Here is a 19,344-nt window from a genome sequence, read left to right as displayed (position 1 = left end):
AATATCCTGAGTATGCTTCACCCTTGGTAACAAATGAACTGGAGTGTTCCCTTCAGCTTGGTTGGCAACAAGCCCAAAGCCAAAAAACCCCTTCTGAGATTTTTACAGTAATATAAAAATCACTTTTGTCACAGTTTTTGTTAAATTACGCAAAGTCCTATTAAGTGATCATGCTGACATCTTAAATAATGGTAATTTTTCCATTTTTTATCAAAGTCCAAATTTAGTTCTCTTACTGTTGAGATTACGTGTCTTTGTTTGTTACCTTGGCTTATGAATCCAGGGCCCCATCAAGAATGAAATCTATCTTTTTGGTAGAGCAGGACTTAAACCTGAGACCTGCCATTTAGGAGATGCCCATTGCTGCGCATCTTACTGTTGCTAATGACTATCCACTGGCTGCTGGCTTTTTCTCTAGTCTACTGTATTATGTAGCACTTTTCCCTTTATAATTTTTTTCTAAACACTTTACTGACATTAATGTTACATTTGCCTTTACCACAGGTAAAGTCTTTCAAGAAAATCAAGAATGCTACAGAGTTGATTTTTCAAAAACTAATGCCCAAGCACTTTCTTTACGACAAAAATGTTGAATCTTTCTTGGAAGTATATAAATTCTGATTTAGCTGCACTCACTATTCACAACTGTTCCAGTTATTTGATGATGAATGTGCGAGCCAGATCGCATAACATGCCGCACAAAGCTCTCAAGTATTCCTTTACTGGAATGCTTGTAAGGTGGCTCACATCTGTTGGCATCTCATTTATCAAAAACTGTCCAACCTGAAATGTGAACTATTATGTCCACAGAGAGTGATGATGATAATGACAGTAATAATAAGTATGATGAGAGGAGCTGGACTCTTGGTGATGACCTTTTTGCATCATTTCTTCAAAGAACGATTTGATTCTGGAACAATTTTGCCCTTAGTGGGTTTGAAAATGTTACAACAAATGCTCTGAAGCACCTTCTTGTGAGCATGTTGGGTCAATATAAAAGTTTTTAGATCTGAGTGAACTTCAAGCAATTACAGATGAAGTTATCGAGAAAGTAGTTGACACCTGCCCAAGTTTAGAGGATTGTGTTTGAGCCATTGCAAGTTGACTGATCAAGGAATCAATCGATTTTGTGCCAAATGCAGGGCACTTCATCAGTGAACTTTAGTGGCTGTCCAGACCTCACAGATGATTCAGTTATTGCTCTTTCTACAACTTGTTCCTCACTGAGAAAAGTACAGTTCTTGGTGTGTGAAATTAACTGAAAATCATTAGATGCATTGGTAACAACTGCCAAGAATTGACATTTGTCGACATGTCACAGTGCACAATTAGACATTTACCATTTGAAATTTTAGAGCATTTTTCACTTCAGGAAATCAAAGTTGAAGGCTGCAAAGGTCTCAGATGTCCACCTTTAGATATTGCAAACAAAGGACTTGAATCTTGTCGGCAATTTCTGAAGAAGTGTAATTTACAATCCTTGTGTCGAATGACATTCCTTGGAAATCAAGGAAGTGGTAAAACAAGTTTAATGTTGAGTCTTCCCACAATGTCACAGTCAGTTGCTGATACTTCACAGAGGGGTTCATGTTGGAACTTGGAGGCCATTTAGAGTGGCAAAGGTTGGAGATATTTTCCTGTTATAATTTGATAAAGCATACTAATTTTATTGAAAAGGCCACCATTTTCTATTATTAATAACCCTTTAACTCCCAAGATATGAGTATAAATTCTCCCTTCTAACTGCTACACATTTCCTTGTAAGTTAGTCATGAGAAATTGGTGTTAGATCAAGGTAACAACTTCTAACTGATAAGTTTGAGTATTTTCATTACCTTTTTGCTGGGTAATATCCAGTTTTTACAAAGAGAAGTTAAATTTTAGTCACTTCTGTGATCCAGGTTTGATCCCCTATCTCGTCATTGCACATACACAAACAGTGCCAGGCTCAGAGTAAGATTCCAGAGAGACTTTCTTCTTGCTTGTCCAACTCCAAAATTCTTGAAACATCAGGATCAGGTGTAGTCAGGTTTGATCCCCTATCTCGTCATTGCGCATACACAAACAGTGCCAGGCTCAGAGTAAGATTCCAGAGAGACTTTCTTCTTGCTTGTCCAACTCCAAAATTCTTGAAACATCAGGATCAGGTGTAGTCAGGTTTGATCCCCTATCTCGTCATTGCACATGCACAAACAGTGCCAGGCTCAGAGTAAGATTCCAGAGAGACTTTCTTCTTGCTTGTCCAACTCCAAAATTCTTGAAACGTCAGGATCAGGTGTAGATGGATGCTGAAAATCTTAACTCTTTACACCCTAACATAAATATTCCTATATTCTCCTCACTTGAATCTCTCTTTACAAAAATATGGTGTTACCGAGAAGTCAATTTGTTGACATTTGGGAGCTTTGTAAATTGGTGATCATTTCCCATAATCTCATGACCTTTACATTTGATCCAAGGTTGTGATATTGTAAGGAGAATTAGATGCCAGTCATTACCTCAGGGTTAGCCCTTTACACCCAGTATGCATATTCTCCAAACTGTTCTCCATACATTTCCCAAAGAGGCTGACAAGGAGAATTTGTTTAACAATCAAGAGCTGCTTTAGTTGGTGATCATCTCCTATATTCTCGTGACTTTCATGTTTGATTCAGGGTGATATTGTAAGGAGAATATAGATGGTAGTCTTTCTTAGGGGCTAAAGGTTAAGGAAACCTAGCCAGTTGTTGGGAGTAATGTTATAATGGACTGGCATTCCATTCTGGGGGAGAAGTAAAATTCTCCATTGTTTATCCAATATATATAGAAAATCAAGATAGAAAAATAGTTGACAAGGTATAACATCAAGAGAAACATCCTCTGAGAAACCTATGCCAAAACTGAAGGTCACATAGCACAACCTAAGACAAATCTAGTCACCAGCCAAAATTAGAGCCGGATTTAGTGAAGAACTCCTATTTTAATAGCCTAATTTTTAATATGACCTAACTTTGTTACTGGTATTTTGTAAATATTTCAAAATAGTTAGCTCTGTTATTAGTATGTACTGTACAATGTAACTTAGTTCTAAATTGAAATTTGTGTAACATAAGATGTGTAGTTTTATCCTTATGAATTAACCCTTTCACCTTTAAGAGTGATTAGCATCTAATTTCTCATTACAATATCACCTCTTAATCAAACATTCACGTAATGAGAATCAAGGAAAATGTCACCAATTAGAGAAGCTCTGGATTGTGAAACAAATTCTCCTCATCAGCACCTTAGAGAATATATAGGGAACAGTATGGAGAATATGTATTCTGATGTTAGGGTGAAATGGTTAATAAAGACAAGTATTATTATTAATATAGTTTCATGTAGCAGACACTGGGATGAGTTCAGCTGATGGGCTACTGGGCTCAAGTAAAGATGCAAAGTATCTTTGTACCTTAACATTATTTAAGAATTTTTAACATTACAAGTATTGTTAGATATGATGATGTCAAAAGGTAGTCTAAATTATATTTGTCTAATCTTCAGAGTCCATCGATCTTGGGACAGATATTCAGAAAAAGATGTTGTCACTCACTGTTGATATGTGGGACTGTGGAGGACGAACAGTAAGTTGACATTATAACACTATGAACAGTACAGTAAAGTTAAAAGTGTGAAACAGTTGCTATATTCAAAGGGGGCTTTATTATAAACCATCATGGTTGTATTGAAGAGAATGTCTGAAGTGGTGTAGGGTAGAAAAAAGGCCCCCATTATTTCTGACATATTGCCAGATTCTATCCTCAGTTAGAGTTGTACCACAGAGACAAATTGCTTAGTTTTTGAAGTAGACAGTCAATGAAAGATTTCTATTACTTCCTAAATGATACAAAATTAACATTTTAACCCTTTAACTCCCAGACTTAATTTGTAATTCTCCTTACTGTCAGCTGTACAATTCTTATAATGTTAGTTCAGAGAATTTAATATTGGATCAACTAATTATCCGCAAATTGATAGTTTTCTTTATTCTTATCACTTGGCTGGTTAATTTTGTATTGATATTGTAAGGAGAAATTCTCTCTTAGTCACTCATGGTAGTTAAAAGGTTAAACATTTTTTTTAATCTTTTGTGTGTTCCTTTTTTCTGCAGTGTCTTCAAGGTGTCCATCCACTCTTTCTTTGTGAGCAGGCATTGTATGCCATTGTGTTTGATATTCATGATCCATTTAAACTGGAATCTGTTGTATCATGGATGTTACTCATGCGATCAAAGGTTAGACTTTGATAACTGTGTACTACTTCTTGTGTGACAAATTTTTAAAATTACATCATCATACGCAAAATTCAATTTATATGAACTCTCTTTTAGGCACCCACTTCACCATTTATTGTGGTTGGAACACATGCTGACGATGCTGATGATCGGCAAGAGCTTAGCGAGCAAGTAATCCAGGCTGTCAAGAAGGCAGACTCCCAATGCCGACAAGAATACCAAGCTGAAATAGACACGTTAAGGTAAATGGTGGTTGTGTTAAAAATTTGTTTTCTATGCAGATTATTTGGAAACAATAGCAAACATATAATGTGCTCAAAACTATCAAAATTTCCTGTTCTTGGCTAATAGGAATTAAAAAGTTAACAAAAACTGAATATTGCTAACCACAGGTAACAAGATGGGAAGCTTATTGCAGACAAAATGTAAGCATCAGTGAGAGCATTTTCCATAATGTCAGCATGGATAAGACCTATTTTTCTCATAAAATAACTGCAAAGCACAAATAAAGCCATTTTGAAAGATGTAATATTACATTTAATTATTAACTCAAGTAGCAATCTAAATTATTTTCATTCTTATGTCAGGGAACTAGGACAGGAGAAATGTGTGGAGTCAAGAGTAAAACAGACTGCAAAACTTGGTTGAAAACTGGTCCAAACTACCAGAACATGTGTACTTTGTTAGTACATTGAAGGGAAAAGTAAGGAAATGTTGTTTTCCTGTAGAAGAAAAGTTTACTTTGTGTACATTGTTTTGCCAGCATATAAGTAATCAGGCTGCATATGATCAGAAATTTTGAGTAGGCTAATTTTTTTGTGTGATAAAAAATTTGCTCAAATCAACCAATTGGTTACAGATTGTACTTTTTTTTCTGCTCTATGTTGAACTAAATCTCAATTTTTTTTATCTAATCCAGTGAGTTTGCTATTTCTCCTTCTTAGGGCATGCTAGAACTTCAGCATGCAATTAGTGAACACTGCTGGATGGCCAGCTGTTTCCACACCTGGCAGAAGAGATCAGCAACAGTATTGTATACCTCTACAGTTCAATTCTTCAGTTGCGTGAAAACAATTCAGTGCTGCTGTCTTGGGATCACTACCTTCAGGTAGCATCAGATGCAGGGGTCACAGATGCTGACATTGAACAAACCACAGCTGTGTTATAGTATAAGTAGTAATGAAATAAAAAAATGTATTACTTTAAATTGAAATGCTTTGGCTAAATGCTGAATTCAATTCATTTTCAAGTCAAATATGGTGACTTAGCAGTAAACTTTATATTTTGCTGAAGCCTTTTGTTGAAGGCAGTATGGTTTAAAGCTCCCTCTTTTCCCGTTGTCACTAATAAAATGGTTGGCGTTATGGCAGTATGTGGTTAAAGGCTCCCTCTTTCCCTGTTGTCACCAATAACATGGTTGGCGTTTATGGCAGTATGTGGTTAAAAGCTCCCTCTTTCCCTGTTGTCACCAAAACATGGTTGGCGTTATGGCAGTATGTAGTTAAAAGCTCCCTCTTTCCCTGTTGTCACTAATAACATGGTTGGCATTATGGCAGTATGTGGTTAAAAGCTCCCTCTTTCCCTGTTGTCACCAATACCATGGTTGGCGTTATGGCAGTATGTGGTTAAAAGCTCCCTCTTTCTCTGTTGTCACTAATAACATGGTTGGCGTTATGCCAGTATAACCTAATGACATGCATCCTCCTCTCCCCTCCCCTCCCCTCCCCCCACTTTTCTCGCACACTCAAACCAGGAGTCAGTCTTCTGAGACACAGTTAATCAATCTGTGGAAATTAAATGAAAGCAGGGAGGGCCACAAGGAAGTGCAACAAAAAGGAAATTAAATGCTTGCTAAGCACAAATCAAAAATTAGTTGAGACGCTTTGGAAGCATTTATCACATACCAAACTAAGCAGTCAGGGACCAAAATGAAGGTGGAGGGGGGGGAGGGGTTAGTTCCCACCCTTTTCACTCACAAATTTCCATCACAAATTTCCGATGACAAATTTGTCATCGGTCTAACTTTGTTTGTTTTCAGTGAGTTATTAATAATTACTGCACTTTATTTTTTTAAAATGTATTTGACAGGGTTGCATTCTAGTTCTCAACATCCCATCGTCTCAGCACACCCAGGGTCCTTCCAAGATTGTCTGTGTGAACCCCAGTGCTCTTTTGAACTGCATGGCAGGGGTCCTCTGTGAAACAGACCCACGTGAGTACGTACCTCAGTTTGTCAAGGCTGGAAAAGTTGAGAAGTTCTGGCCAACCGGCGCCCGGCCTAATGAATGGACACTGAGAGCAGCCATTGATGATATTGTAACTAAAGGACTCGTGCGGGAGTCTGTGGTACCCTTATGTTTCCAGGTGAGATGAGAGAGAAGAAGGGCGCAACAGAGGAAGGGTTTTGAGGGAAAGAACCTGTGCAAGCTCAGCTGTAGGGTGCTTTTTGACTTACTTGGGTCGGATCAGGCGTAATTTGGGCGAGCAAGCGCTCAGTATTTTCTTGCTGAAAATCATAGCTGCCATCATGATTTTTATAGTAGCAAAAGGCTGGGGAGAGAACGAAAATTGTATCCATGGTCACAAGGAATGATAGAGGAGGGACTGGGGCCTTTTCCCACCCCTACCCCCCGCCATTCATTCTATCTCTAAATCAAATGTGCGGGGGCCAACAAAAGATCGCGAACTTTTAACGTTAACTCGCCTTGCACTGCAGGCTTCTTCAGGTCTTAAGTCCAACTAAACGTGACTTTTTTTTAATTCCTTTAACGAGTCGTATCATCTTTTATTCGCGGTTTAAATGTCAGATACCATCATTACTGGACGAGGAAGAGCTGCAGAATATTATCTCCTTATTAAGAAGCCTTGGTTTCCTCGTGGAAGGTGCTCCTAAAGGAAATTATGATGTGGAACTTGTCATGTCACAGTACAAATCGTGTTCAGTTTTCAAGAGATATTACGTTCCACTTATGACCAAGCTTCCAGAAGAATTAAAGGTGTGTAGATGAAATTCTCTTTGCCTTTTACCTTTAACACCCAAACATCAATATGCATATTTTCCGTAATGTTTTCCATGAGTTTCCTGAGGCGCTGTCAGGAGAATTTGTGTTTAACAATCAAAAGTTTCTTTAGTGGGTGATCATTTCCTTAAATCTTGTGACGTTAATATTTGATTCATGGGTGATACTGTAAGGCGAAGTTAGGTGTTCTCACTCTTAACCCTTCATCTCCCAAGATCTCATCAGTAATTCTCCTTACTGTCTGCCATATAAATCTTGTGATGTTAGTTTGGAGCATTTGGTATTGGATCAACTAATAATCCCCTAATTGATATTTTTCTTTGTTCTCATCACTTGTTTGCTTGATATTGTATGGATATTGCAAGGAGAAATTCTGCCTTGATCACTCATAGGAGTTAAAGAGTCAAGGGTCGAAGGGTTAGAAAGAGGTGAAGAATAGAAAGAATGAATAAACAAGCCTATACCGTGATGTTATTTTGGCACCTAAAAGTAAATTAAATGTTTTATTTCCTCAACATTTAGGATACCACTGTCTGGCCCAGTTCCCCCCCTGACGGCACTATCCAAGTTGGCTGGCGTTACAAATTTCGCGATCTCGTGACAGTTGATTGTACCAAGATGCTAATAGGCGCATGCGCAAACTTGAAGCCCTCTTGTGAAGTCTGTGCCTATTGGAATTCTGGGGTAATTTTAAAAGTTGGTCCCGTGACCGTGCGAATGTCACGGAACAACTCAACTCTGGACGTGATTGGCCGATGTAAAGTGACCAATGGGAGCAAGCAGGCGCTTAACATGATGTGGTTTGTTTTGGCAAAGTTTTTCTACGGCATAGAAACCTTGTTGATGAACTTCAAGGGAGTTTGCCCAATGGTAAGGGAAATGAAACGACAATCTAACGAGTCTCAAAGATTGTAGTTTTCCTGAACTGAAACGGGTAACCAACGGCTTCCCGAGCGGTAATAAATGCCAACCGACGAGATATTTAAAGAACTGAAGAAATTTATTGCAGGTCACCAAAGAATTTTAGATGTGTTTTGTTGCCAGCTGTAGAATTTCTCATGAAACTCAGAGATGATAATTTTGTCCCATTCTCATTACTAGACAGAAAACATCTTTTTTCAATTTGCTATTAATATTTTTTTAAGGTATTTTTTTTTAGGGATTCCTTGTGAAAAATTGGAGATTTGGAGATTTCGTTTGGATGTTAGAGCATTTACTAGCCTCAGGCCTGCGCGGAAAAGTGGCGCCAAGCGCGAAAAAACTAGGCGCGCGAGAAAGCCAGATGCGCGACCAGGCGTGCGGAATGGTACCACGAACGACATGCACGGGAAAACTTATGTTTATTAAGAAGTAAAGACAAAGCCAAACTAGATACAGCTTACTTATCGTTTTGTTTTGACATTAACAGGTTCTTGTGCCCATTATTGGCTGTAACAGACCAAAGCACAAACCACTGTATGAGCTTGTGAGTGATTACAATTCACAGCTGAGTCATCATACCAACTACCGCTGGTTCATTCCTCCTGCAGGTCAGTTCCATAACTCTTCATGCTTGTTCGTTTAAAAGGACTGAGTTGTTAGGCTTTGAGTAAGATTCAGCGTTTTTGTTTTTTTGTTTTTTTCTTCAAAGCTTACCCTTTGAACACAGATTCAATTGCATAAATGAAGATGATAAGGCACTATTGAAAATTACGAGAAAAGGAATAAATTTTGTGTACTGCCGAGTTGAAAGAAAGTTGTGCTTGTATCGGTATTGCGCAATTTGATCGATGATTGATATAAAAACACAAAGTCATAAATCCAGCCAATCAGAACCAAGATCAACCTTACAGGGAACCAATGAGAGCTCAACGTACAAAACAACCAAATAACCTGTAGCGCGGGAAAACGCGAACGACCATGTTGTGATGGCATCTGATCGGTTAAAACTATGGTGCGTGTTTTTTAAGACCAGTCACCGTACGAAGCGGAGAACAACCAAAATGTCACTCCTGCGTCATCTTGGACACCGGTTGAAAATGCTATACTTTTTCTGGTTTTCTTCAGCTCTGGATGCGGAGGAACACGCAGAAATCCCGTCAGATACTGTTAGTTGGCTGGCAAACATTGCATGTAAGTGTCTCTCTGCTTCTATGCTGCAGTTTTATCACGAAAATCCTTACAAATGACGATATGATATATAATATAATATAATATATAATGACGGCAAAAACTTGTTTTTCAGCGTTTACCAAGCGCATTGTAAGTGATCAGTTTGGAAGCAATTTTCTATTCAGAATATTTCACGATGAACTTCGTTTGATGAGCTTCATGTAATGAACGAGCTCCATTTGTCTCCCATTTCAGGTAAATCCTTGTTGTACATCAGTTATCATGCGGACCAACAACATGAAGTCAAACTTCTAAAGCAGTCTTTAGACTTAGCAGGATTCGATTGCGTGGGGGACTGGATATTAGCGGGAAAGACAGGCCAGGAACTGAATGAGAAGCGACGGAACCTGATCGCTGGCTCATCATTATTCCTTGCATTTATCACTCCTCAGTAAGTATCCTTGGCAGCCGAGAGAAGATAGCCAATGCCATGCGCATTCGTGAAACCCTAAAATAGGGTGGAGGTCCTCTCGCTCAGGCTTCGCGCCTGCAAGACGCAAATTTACATGAGCACCGCGCCAATACTCAAGGAGAAGAGGGAGAGTGTAAGATAATTTTAGGTGGGGTCTGCCCTCCGGGACAAACACTTTTCTGACTTGTTTGCGACAACATCCGTTCTTATAGTTAGCTAGTTCTAGACAAAAGATTTTGAAGACTATATATTATTTTTTTTAACTCGAGTGAAGATTGGACGAAAATGTTCGGATACCGCAAATTTGGCAAGGCTTTCTCTTTGAAAAACTGAAACTTTTTAACTGCTAAGATAATTTTTAATGAATGGTGGGATCGAATTGGTTACCAAGGTTACGCTGTCGGGCTGTGAACTTGTTCTACGCCCCTGTAGTTGCAATGGATAATCGCCTTTTGTCGTTCGGTTTCTTAGCAGTTAAGCTCAGTATGTTCGTCTTTGAGTATTGGCGTTATGGAGATTGCACAAAATGTGTTTGCTCACTCTCTAATAGAACTTATTATCGTGTTGCATCTGTATTTGCTTCGATCGATTTATGAAGTAGAAGAAATGAATACTTCTTAAAAGTCGATTGGTTTAACTTACGATACGCGCGTGAAAATTGTATTCACCTTTGTTGAAAACACATTTGGAGTGATGTACTCGTTTGAATTCAAGAAATCACGTGGAAAGTGAATGACCTTTCAACTTCATCCAGAATTCCATGTTATGCGCAAGACTACCAAACTACGATAACCTTTTTTTTTTGTTTTTCTTCTCTCATGAATTCTGTGAAGCAACTGAAAATTACACGACTTTCTCTCTGCCAATTAACGTTTGAAATTGTAATGACGAAGCTAGCTCTGTCTTTTCTCGTGTAAACAAAATGACCATTTTTTCTTCGTGCTGGAGAACAATACAACTTTTAGACGCAATATCAATGTTTAAGACATGTTTTCTTGGGTAAATGCAAATTCCTTTTGAACCATGATAATTTGTTTTGTATTTATGAGTAGAACATTATTACGAATGTGACCGAGCTCCACAGGCAATGTCTTATTCTCTCCATGTTTTCGTCCGCAGGTGTACAAACACTTATAAATAGCGGAATTTATAATTTTTCGTGAAACGCGGTTGGTTTAACAAAAGCCTCCATCAGACTAAAAGAAAAAGTTCCTTCGGGATCACATTTAGCTCTCATTAAGCTATTCTAGGATTTTGAGCCTCTTATTTTCAATAGTGGTCTTTTCTAAGTGTTGTCTGTATGCAAATATATTTCGATTGAGGTGTCAGCACGTACATATTGATGAATTTTCCATTTAAAGATCTCCGCACGCGCTGGTTAGAAATGCTGCAATGCCCGCGAAACTCGTGAATAACTACTTTCTGAAATTGGCGATCTAAGCTTCAAGCTGGTGAATTTCCTTTTGTGGAGAAGAAAGCAGGAGAAATTCAACTTGATAAGGGTTTTTAAAGCGAGTACAGTTTAATGATAGGATCACACGAAGGTACTGCTCATTTTTATTCTCCCTCATCGAAATTTTTTTTTATTTCCGTTAATTTTTTCTGCCCATAGTCTAAGTAAACAACAGGAAAATTGTTTAATAATACCTTGGCCTTGGTTTTTTTTTGTCCAGCAAGAGGTGAAATCTCAATCAATTTTGCTTTTCGTATAACGATATCCCCAATTTTTAAAAATTTTTGTATTCCAAGCGTAAATTTCGATCATTATTTATTTCCATCTCTAAAAAAATTAGGCTTTATATTAGCCATTTCTACATCCCTTCGACTATTTTTCGATCAAATGTTATTGCAATAGCTTTTGACACTGATTTTTTTTTTTTTTACTTTACATTAAGACGTTGTGGTTTTTTCTACCGCGACATGCTTTGAGAATACCTTCGATTTTTACGTTGTTATGACGACAAGTCAGAAGCGATGTGTTTTGGTTTCTTTTGTTTTCTTTAATCTACGTACTAATGTGGGAAGCTGTGTATTACTTTATTAGGAGTTTTGATCACTCAGTAGAAATAGTAAAATAGAATAAGATAAACTTTGAAATATGCTGGTAAACTAACCAGTTCGATTTCGCCTCTGTTTGCAAAGTAAATATTCATACATTTCAATTTGTTTTCTCACCATAGAAAATTTTAATAAATTTGCGCGCCTTCTTTATTTTGCGAAGCCAAGGTTTTGGTGGAGAAGTTGAGTCTCTCGCTCATTGTTTGTAAAAGTGTGAGCGTGAGCATGAATTAAGCACGTTATGATCTCATTTTTACCAAAAATTTTTTCTCTTGTCAATAATTAACTTTTGCATCAACCTGAAAGTGACACAATTGGGTCTGTTAAATTCGCAGTGTTGAAAAGTGAACTGGATTTTTCTCGAAGTTGAAACTCCAGGTTTTGATCTGTTCAATAATATTTCATTTGAGTTTTTAACTGCAACGAGTGAAGAAAATTTTTTTGGTATTTTTAATTTTGTTTGGGGTACAATGCCGTCGGAAAGTTTTAGTATAAACAACAGTCGAGTGTTTTCCAGCCGACAGAAAGAATTGTTTATTGGGATGGCAGGCGACTATTGCGGTTGTCATCCGAGTGACGTCACGGAAACCAATCATCTGCTTTTCCAGATGTCTCAAATCTTTAAGACGTTGGTAGAGAAGCGTATCTAAGAAACATTGATCAATTTATTGTGCTTAACATCAGTTAGCTCGCGTACTTACAAATCATTTCATTCGCGAGTTTGAGCGGTGTTTTGCACGCGAAGTGAAATCGTCTCCGATTGAAGAAGCGAAATCCTGTAACAACCAAGGTTAGCGATAAAGAGTAATCTTTCATCACGTACGGTAACTATTATTTAACAATCCTCATGTTCATCTGCTTCATTATAGGAAAAACTCGAAAACATTGTAGCTCTTTTTGGTCTTCTATCGTATTTGCTCAATGTGGCGTTAAAACTACTAGTTGCACGCTCTAATTGTTCCAATTTGTCAAACGAACGATTGAAAGTTCGAACAGACGTGTTATCGTGTCGTCGTTTCGTCCGCGAAATCTTCTCGAGCGTCACATTTTGTTTGATAATCTGCGCAGTTCGTGATCGCTAGATTTCGTGGTTTCCTGAGTTATTTTATTAAGGACTGCTTTCTAGTCAAACCAGACAATTCTTTAACCGAAGGTGTTCTGCAACAATGCTTTTTCCGTCGGGCGATGTGAATTGTTAACAGAAGGTGACTGCCATGTGAAATCCTCGAGACAAAATATTACAAATTTTGATATTTTAACCCACGGCGATTTTTTTCGATTTTTCTACGGAACTGGAGTAACAGCGAGTAAAAATTTCGTTTCCTTTTTCCGAGATTTCATGGTTTTTTTCGTCTTGAGGATATTTTTAGCAATGTTTACAGCGGCAGAATATGATAACAGTTGCCGCTTGTTGCCGATGAGAGTTCTTTGAAAAATTAACTTTTTGTGTTTACATAGGATTCAATATCATCTCATCACTCGTTCACTTTAAACTCGATGGTGAAATGGTTTTTTTTTCGAAAAATTTGATCGCTTTACTTCGCGCCGCAATCAGGAATAATTAGAGTGATAAATATATTCGTCTGACTCGCAAAAGCTTCAAAGGCAGTAATCCATTTTATACGAGGGTTCTTTAATTACTTTTTATCAATTATTTTCACGACCGTTTATGGTTAAGACGGGGTGCCATTTCCGTGTAATTAAAGTCATTTGCAATAGATAAGAAAGAAGAATGAATCGTTCGTTTCCACACCGTAGATTAATGTTAGAATTAAGACAGATCTCATTTGGCTGCTGCCCTATCGTCAAATAAGCAAGAAGAGGTAGATCTGTGTAGCTCCGTTCGTATGGAATAAACGTAACTTTTAGTCTTTCTGTAATAGAAAAAAAAATTCTCGCAGAGATATCTCTTCTTTCGTGATGGAAACACGATATGATTAAATGACGGAGATTCCTTGCATCATCTTAAACAATACTGATCAATGTCCACAGACATGGTTATTTGAGGATCAAAAGCGTTTTTTTTTTTATCGTATAATATTGAAACAAGCTGTGATTTTCTTTTAGATTGTTCTATGTTTTCATCTAAAATGCAGCTTTTGAAACTTAAATATGAATCCCCGCGGTTCGTCTTTGTATGGAAGACATATTTCTCTAATGAAGTTGCAAAGAACTTTGACCTTTGCTGCAGAGTTGGGCAAACAAACTTTCAATATATTGTTTTTCGTTGTTAATTGCTAACAACGTTGTGTTCTTCTTGCCAGTTAGAACGATATTTAATCATCTTTTTTTGATAGATGTCGGCTAGTGAAAGCAGTTTCAATCTTCGAATTGTGGCGAAATGTCTTCGTCTTAAGCTTATCTTTTTGATTTATTGATGACCACCGCTGAGCAAAACCACAGGTGGCTCAAGTTTGCCCAGAGAGCCTCCACAAACATGTTATTGATGCCAGGTCGTTCATAGTTCTTCTGCTATGGAAGGCAAAGCAGAAAAGCCTTACGTGAGCCGAACGGCCGTAAATCAGCCTGGAAAATTTACAAGGTTCAAAGGTACAACCACCGAAGCGAGATGGATACTTTTTATTCGATGCGAGTTCAAATTCCAAAGTCAAAAATAGAACCGTTTGTTCCCACAAAAATCGGTTTAATTCGCTCGTTGCTTAATGTTTGTAACTTATTTTTAGTAGCCTGAGAGAAAGCCCTCATTATAAGCGCTGCAGGACGCGCGTTTCTCCGCCCGCGAGAATTGGAGACAAGTCGGGCACTAACAATGAAAACTGTAGCAACTAGAATTTTGCATTTGTTTATTATCAAGAACTGCAAAATTATCTTATATTGTTTTTTTCTTTCTATTCATCAAGTTCGCGTTTTTGCGTGAGGGTACGTAAGGTTTAGGAGACGCCGGTGACCAGGATAAGCGCTGTTTTTGCTACATCATTTTCATTTGCTAGTTGACCTCAACTAGGTAGGTCGTTTCGTTCGCTTTTGCTTACGACGTGGTGCTTTTGTTTGAGAGTCTTTTCTACCGGACCTGGTTACGCCACAAATCGCAAGTTTATTTCTGTTTCATGAAGCATTGTCGTTATTCTCGGTGTTATTATATTTGTACTTAGATATTCGAATTAATTATTTTTTTCAGTCGAATTACGTTTACACATTTACACATCATCCATCTTTATATTTTTCTATCTGGGAGTTATCAAACGTGCATTCAAGTTTGGCGTGAACCTGTAATATTTAGCTGCAAGACCCTTGCCGGCCTCATACTTTCCTACAGGCGAAGAGAAACGCTTGTGCTGAAGCGTTTAATAGAGGGTCTCAAAGGGGTGAGGGCTTTTACGTCTAACGAGTAAAATTTTGGCCAATTTACGGCTAACGGTTCACGCCTTTCCATTGTTTCCACCAGACATTTTTTTTACGGTTAACTTTTTTTAACGACTAACGGTTAAAATTTGTCAATTTTTACGCCTAACGGCTAAATTTTTCGGCCGTTTGACGGCTAACGGGTAACCCCATTGAGAACCTCTTGATAATGAGGGCCTGCCCTTTGGCTAAATTCTCAAACTCTTTGCGGTGGCCAGTTTGCATTTTCAAGTCAAATGATAGAACCAAATCATCTTGCAACACCCTCCACTAACGCAGCACCTCAGTTTCCATAGAAAATTACCCCCTTTTATACTTGTATGGATGAGAATGAATAATTGAAGTTTAGGGGTGGAGCCAACATCGCATGGCCATGAGTGAGCTCGTCGGCGTATAGATCGTTCTAAGAAAAATTGTTAATCCCTAAATTTTCTTTCTATAACTTCAGATATCTTGGCTGGTGTCGTGCATCACAGGAAGTGAACAAGGCCTTGTCTCATACCAAGCCTCTCGTCTCTGTCCTTTTTGATAAATCCACGTGGGACTCTGAGGGGAATGAATTAGGAGCTCTGTTGAAGAACCGCGGAGTGTGCTTGGATTTGAGTGCCGGCTCAGGAAGTGCCCTCTCGCACCAGTACAATCAGGGACAAGTTAACGAGCTTATTAGCCATTGTTACGGGGTGCTTTACGGTACCGGTGACATTCACCCTCCAGAGCCTCCCCGGACCCCGGAACACGAGACACAGGTAAGGTCACGTGCTCGATCACGTGTCATTGAGAAGTTACATATCGGATGGTACGGGAGAGTTCGAGTGACATACATTGCATTCAGACTAAGGTATTAATAGGAAATATTCATAGAGTATCTTTGAAATGTATAGACAATAACAAGAACAGACTACATCATCGGGAGTTACGTTCCATTATCTTTCGCAAAGGACGCACATCCTCAGTTATTCTAAGACCCTGAGTGTTGGTCTGGTCTGGGGCTTGTTTGAAATATGCTAAGCTTTCCCGTCGGAAGATGAACAGCACCGCGTTGCATTTCTAATGACTCTTGATCTTTATCCAGGTTTTAAATAACGCTAATCTGGAATCGTCGACGACTGTCGACATACGAACAGACACGGCGGCCACAAAAGCGAAGAAAAGCGTCGAATTCTCCGACCTTCAAACGACGAAAACGGAAAAAGCCACCAAAGACTGTGAACTTGACGACCAAATCAAGCGCATGGCCGCCAGTGCGGTTGCCGCAGCGATAGCGGGCGCCACGGCGAAGCAAATCGCCAACTCGAAGCATTCTACGCCCGCAATTAAAGCGGCGTCTGCTGCGGCAGAAGTGGCGCAAGCCGTTGTAGATGGTAAAAGTGACGCGGCAGCTCAGGCGGTGACGAAAGTGGCGAAGATAGTCGAAGATGAGACGTCTAGAGTGAACACTACGTCGACGCAAAATGGCTCGGCGACCAGGCCTGCTCCCAAGAGTACGACCTGCGTGTTACTGTAGCGACCAATGAACTGTCCCTGTGCTCCAGATCTTATCTGGTAATTGTGATTGTGAGGATCTAGGTCCGACAGATAGTCGCCATTGCATGAGCTCTTGAAGAATAACTGCTACAAATATAGTGGCAATTTGGAAAATATTAATTAATCGTCGATGGATGAGTTGATGAAAAAGTTTTGCTGTAGATGTGCTGGTAAAGTTTCGTGAAACAGTGAATCTGCGGAGTGCGAAACGTTTTCCGCGTGTAATTTTTGAAATTTGACTTTGTACTAACAGAACGGATACGGCGCAGAGCTCTTTTGAGAATATGTTACTTTGACCAGAAACTAAATTTTGGAATAATTTCGTCATAAACAAGATCCTTTTGAAATTGCTTCGCTTGTCCGTTTGAAATGTGTGGCAAATTGTAGACTGTCTCGAAGACGAATGCTGCGTGACATATAAAGGTCTGTAACACAACCACTAGAGCTCGCAATGTCTACCTGTGCGTGACGCTCAACGAGAGGAGCGATACTTACCGAAAGTAGCATATCTGGCTTCACTGTAAGCGATACAGAGAGTTTATGCAGTGTTCACCAACAATCTGTGGCGAACTTGTTAACCTCAGTCCTCAACAACGATTTTGATATTTTTTTAATTTTTCATGTAGAAAGACAATACCGTTAAAAGACTTTAATATCAGGAGAATATAAAGCTTTGTTCTCCTGAAGTGTTATCTAATTTAGGAGCTCGACGTGAGTAACAGGGGTGTAAATTTGTAAATTCACAAATTTAAGATCAAGTTTGTTATTGTGTTTAGTGATTACCGTTCTTCAAAACATACTTAATTTTTTTTAGCAATCCTCGTTTTGATTTAGCTGTAATTTAACCCTGCAATTTTTAATACAAATTGCAGTCCATTTTCAGTCCCTCTGCTCTTTCCAACGGGTATTTCGTTTCCCGCTCTTTTAAAGCAAGTTTTTCCGCCTTGCTATTAAGGCACTCTGTAAATTTTTGTAGAGTCAGTAATTATTCAAATAGGAAAAAGAATGAACAAGATTTACAAAGATTGCAACTAACGAGCTTGGAGAATCAAGACTGCTTTTTTTTTTTTTAGGGCGCACAACGAGTGACGTAACTCCTTAGGTAACCTTAGAGGGGTGGGGTGTTAATTTCTTTGACAATTTCCCTAAAAAGCGAAATTTTTATCTAGAGGAGTTGTTATCAATGTTCGTTATGTTCATAATCATTTACTGTAGAATTTGTAAACATGCTACACATTCAGTTATTGCAAAGTGGTATTATAAATCAGACGACAGAGAAAAATTTAATATATTGACGACAACATTATACCGCAATTAATTTATTTTATGCATTTTAATAGGTAATAATTTTTGTGTAAAGTGAGATGGTAGTTACAACCCTTAAATTCTTTCAGCTGGGGATCTTCAGAAGGACAAAATTAAACCGGGTGGTAGTTATACATAATTGTAATTATTCACGATCAGGAGTTAGGGATTATTTTGGTTGGTATCTAAAGGAAAGTTTGGTTTCCAAAACAATGAATGACTTGATAGGAAGTAATGTCGTTTGTCTCACAGGAAGTGGTTACTTCTGGCCTGGATTGCGACGTTTAAACTGCATGCGGTAAGTATTATTCTGGCGATGACGAAGACTGGTTACGTGTCACCTTACGAAGCTCGCCCCTTTGTCATTGGCTGATTATTTCAGCGTGGTGTACTGCCGCATGAGGTGATGTAGTCATCTTCTAGGGAAGTTTGGCAATTAGCAGTCGCGTTCCACGTCATGAGTGACTGCACTGAGAGACAAACTACAGTACTTCACTGCTATTGTGGTCCTGTTCGTTGTTTTAATTTGTTAATATATTTTCAGTTGGAATTTACATTTGGGCGGAAACCAATCGGGTTCTGGGCGGTTACACCTTATCCTATCGATGGTATATTTAACGCATTTCTGTACTAGCATACGTTCCACATGTAAATCCGAATAAAAATCGTTTATAAACCTGATTATTGCAGTCGTGTTTCTTTCATGTCAGGCAGTGATTAATCTGGGTGAAGCAATTCACCATTTTTAACTCGAAGGCCTATTTCCTAATTCCTTCTTTTTTGTAGGACGCGACTATACACAGAGTTAAGCTTTATGAGCTAATTTTTCGAGTGCTGGTCCTTCGTCGGCGCGAATGAGCGAAGCGCTCGAAACGTCAGCTTACAAACTCTTACGGTGGCCTATTTCCATTATCAACTCGATGAAATAACGTTATCTTGTTACACTGCCCCACCGACGCAGCACCAGGGCTTCTTTAGAAACTTACCCCCATTTGTACACAGAGTAGACTTGTGATAAGGCCAAAATAATAATTTGATGCGTGAATTTTATAGAAAGGCGAGCGTGATTCGTGAATTTATGAGCCGGCGTGAAGCGTGACTTACTTCCTGAAATATACGTAACCCGTGAATCATATCAAACTTAGTTCCCATAAGGGCGAGCATTTTCTCTAATTGGGCTGGGATATTACTTAAACGCAGACGACACTCAGTTTTATTTTGCTTTCAAACCCATACCCGGTAAACAACAAGCCTCCATA

General features: G+C 38.7%; 1 pseudogene; it reads left to right on the top strand.

Annotated features, from left to right (window-relative positions):
- Positions 1 to 586: 586 nt before the first annotated feature.
- LOC136284214 (uncharacterized) lies at positions 587 to 18,766 on the top strand (annotated as a pseudogene).
- Positions 18,767 to 19,344: the final 578 nt, after the last annotated feature.

The sequence above is a fragment of the Pocillopora verrucosa genome, chromosome 11 (assembly GCF_036669915.1).
Source record: "Pocillopora verrucosa isolate sample1 chromosome 11, ASM3666991v2, whole genome shotgun sequence".
In the NCBI taxonomy this organism is placed as follows: Eukaryota; Metazoa; Cnidaria; class Anthozoa; order Scleractinia; family Pocilloporidae; genus Pocillopora; species Pocillopora verrucosa.
This window is presented reverse-complemented; position numbering and strand designations above follow the sequence as displayed.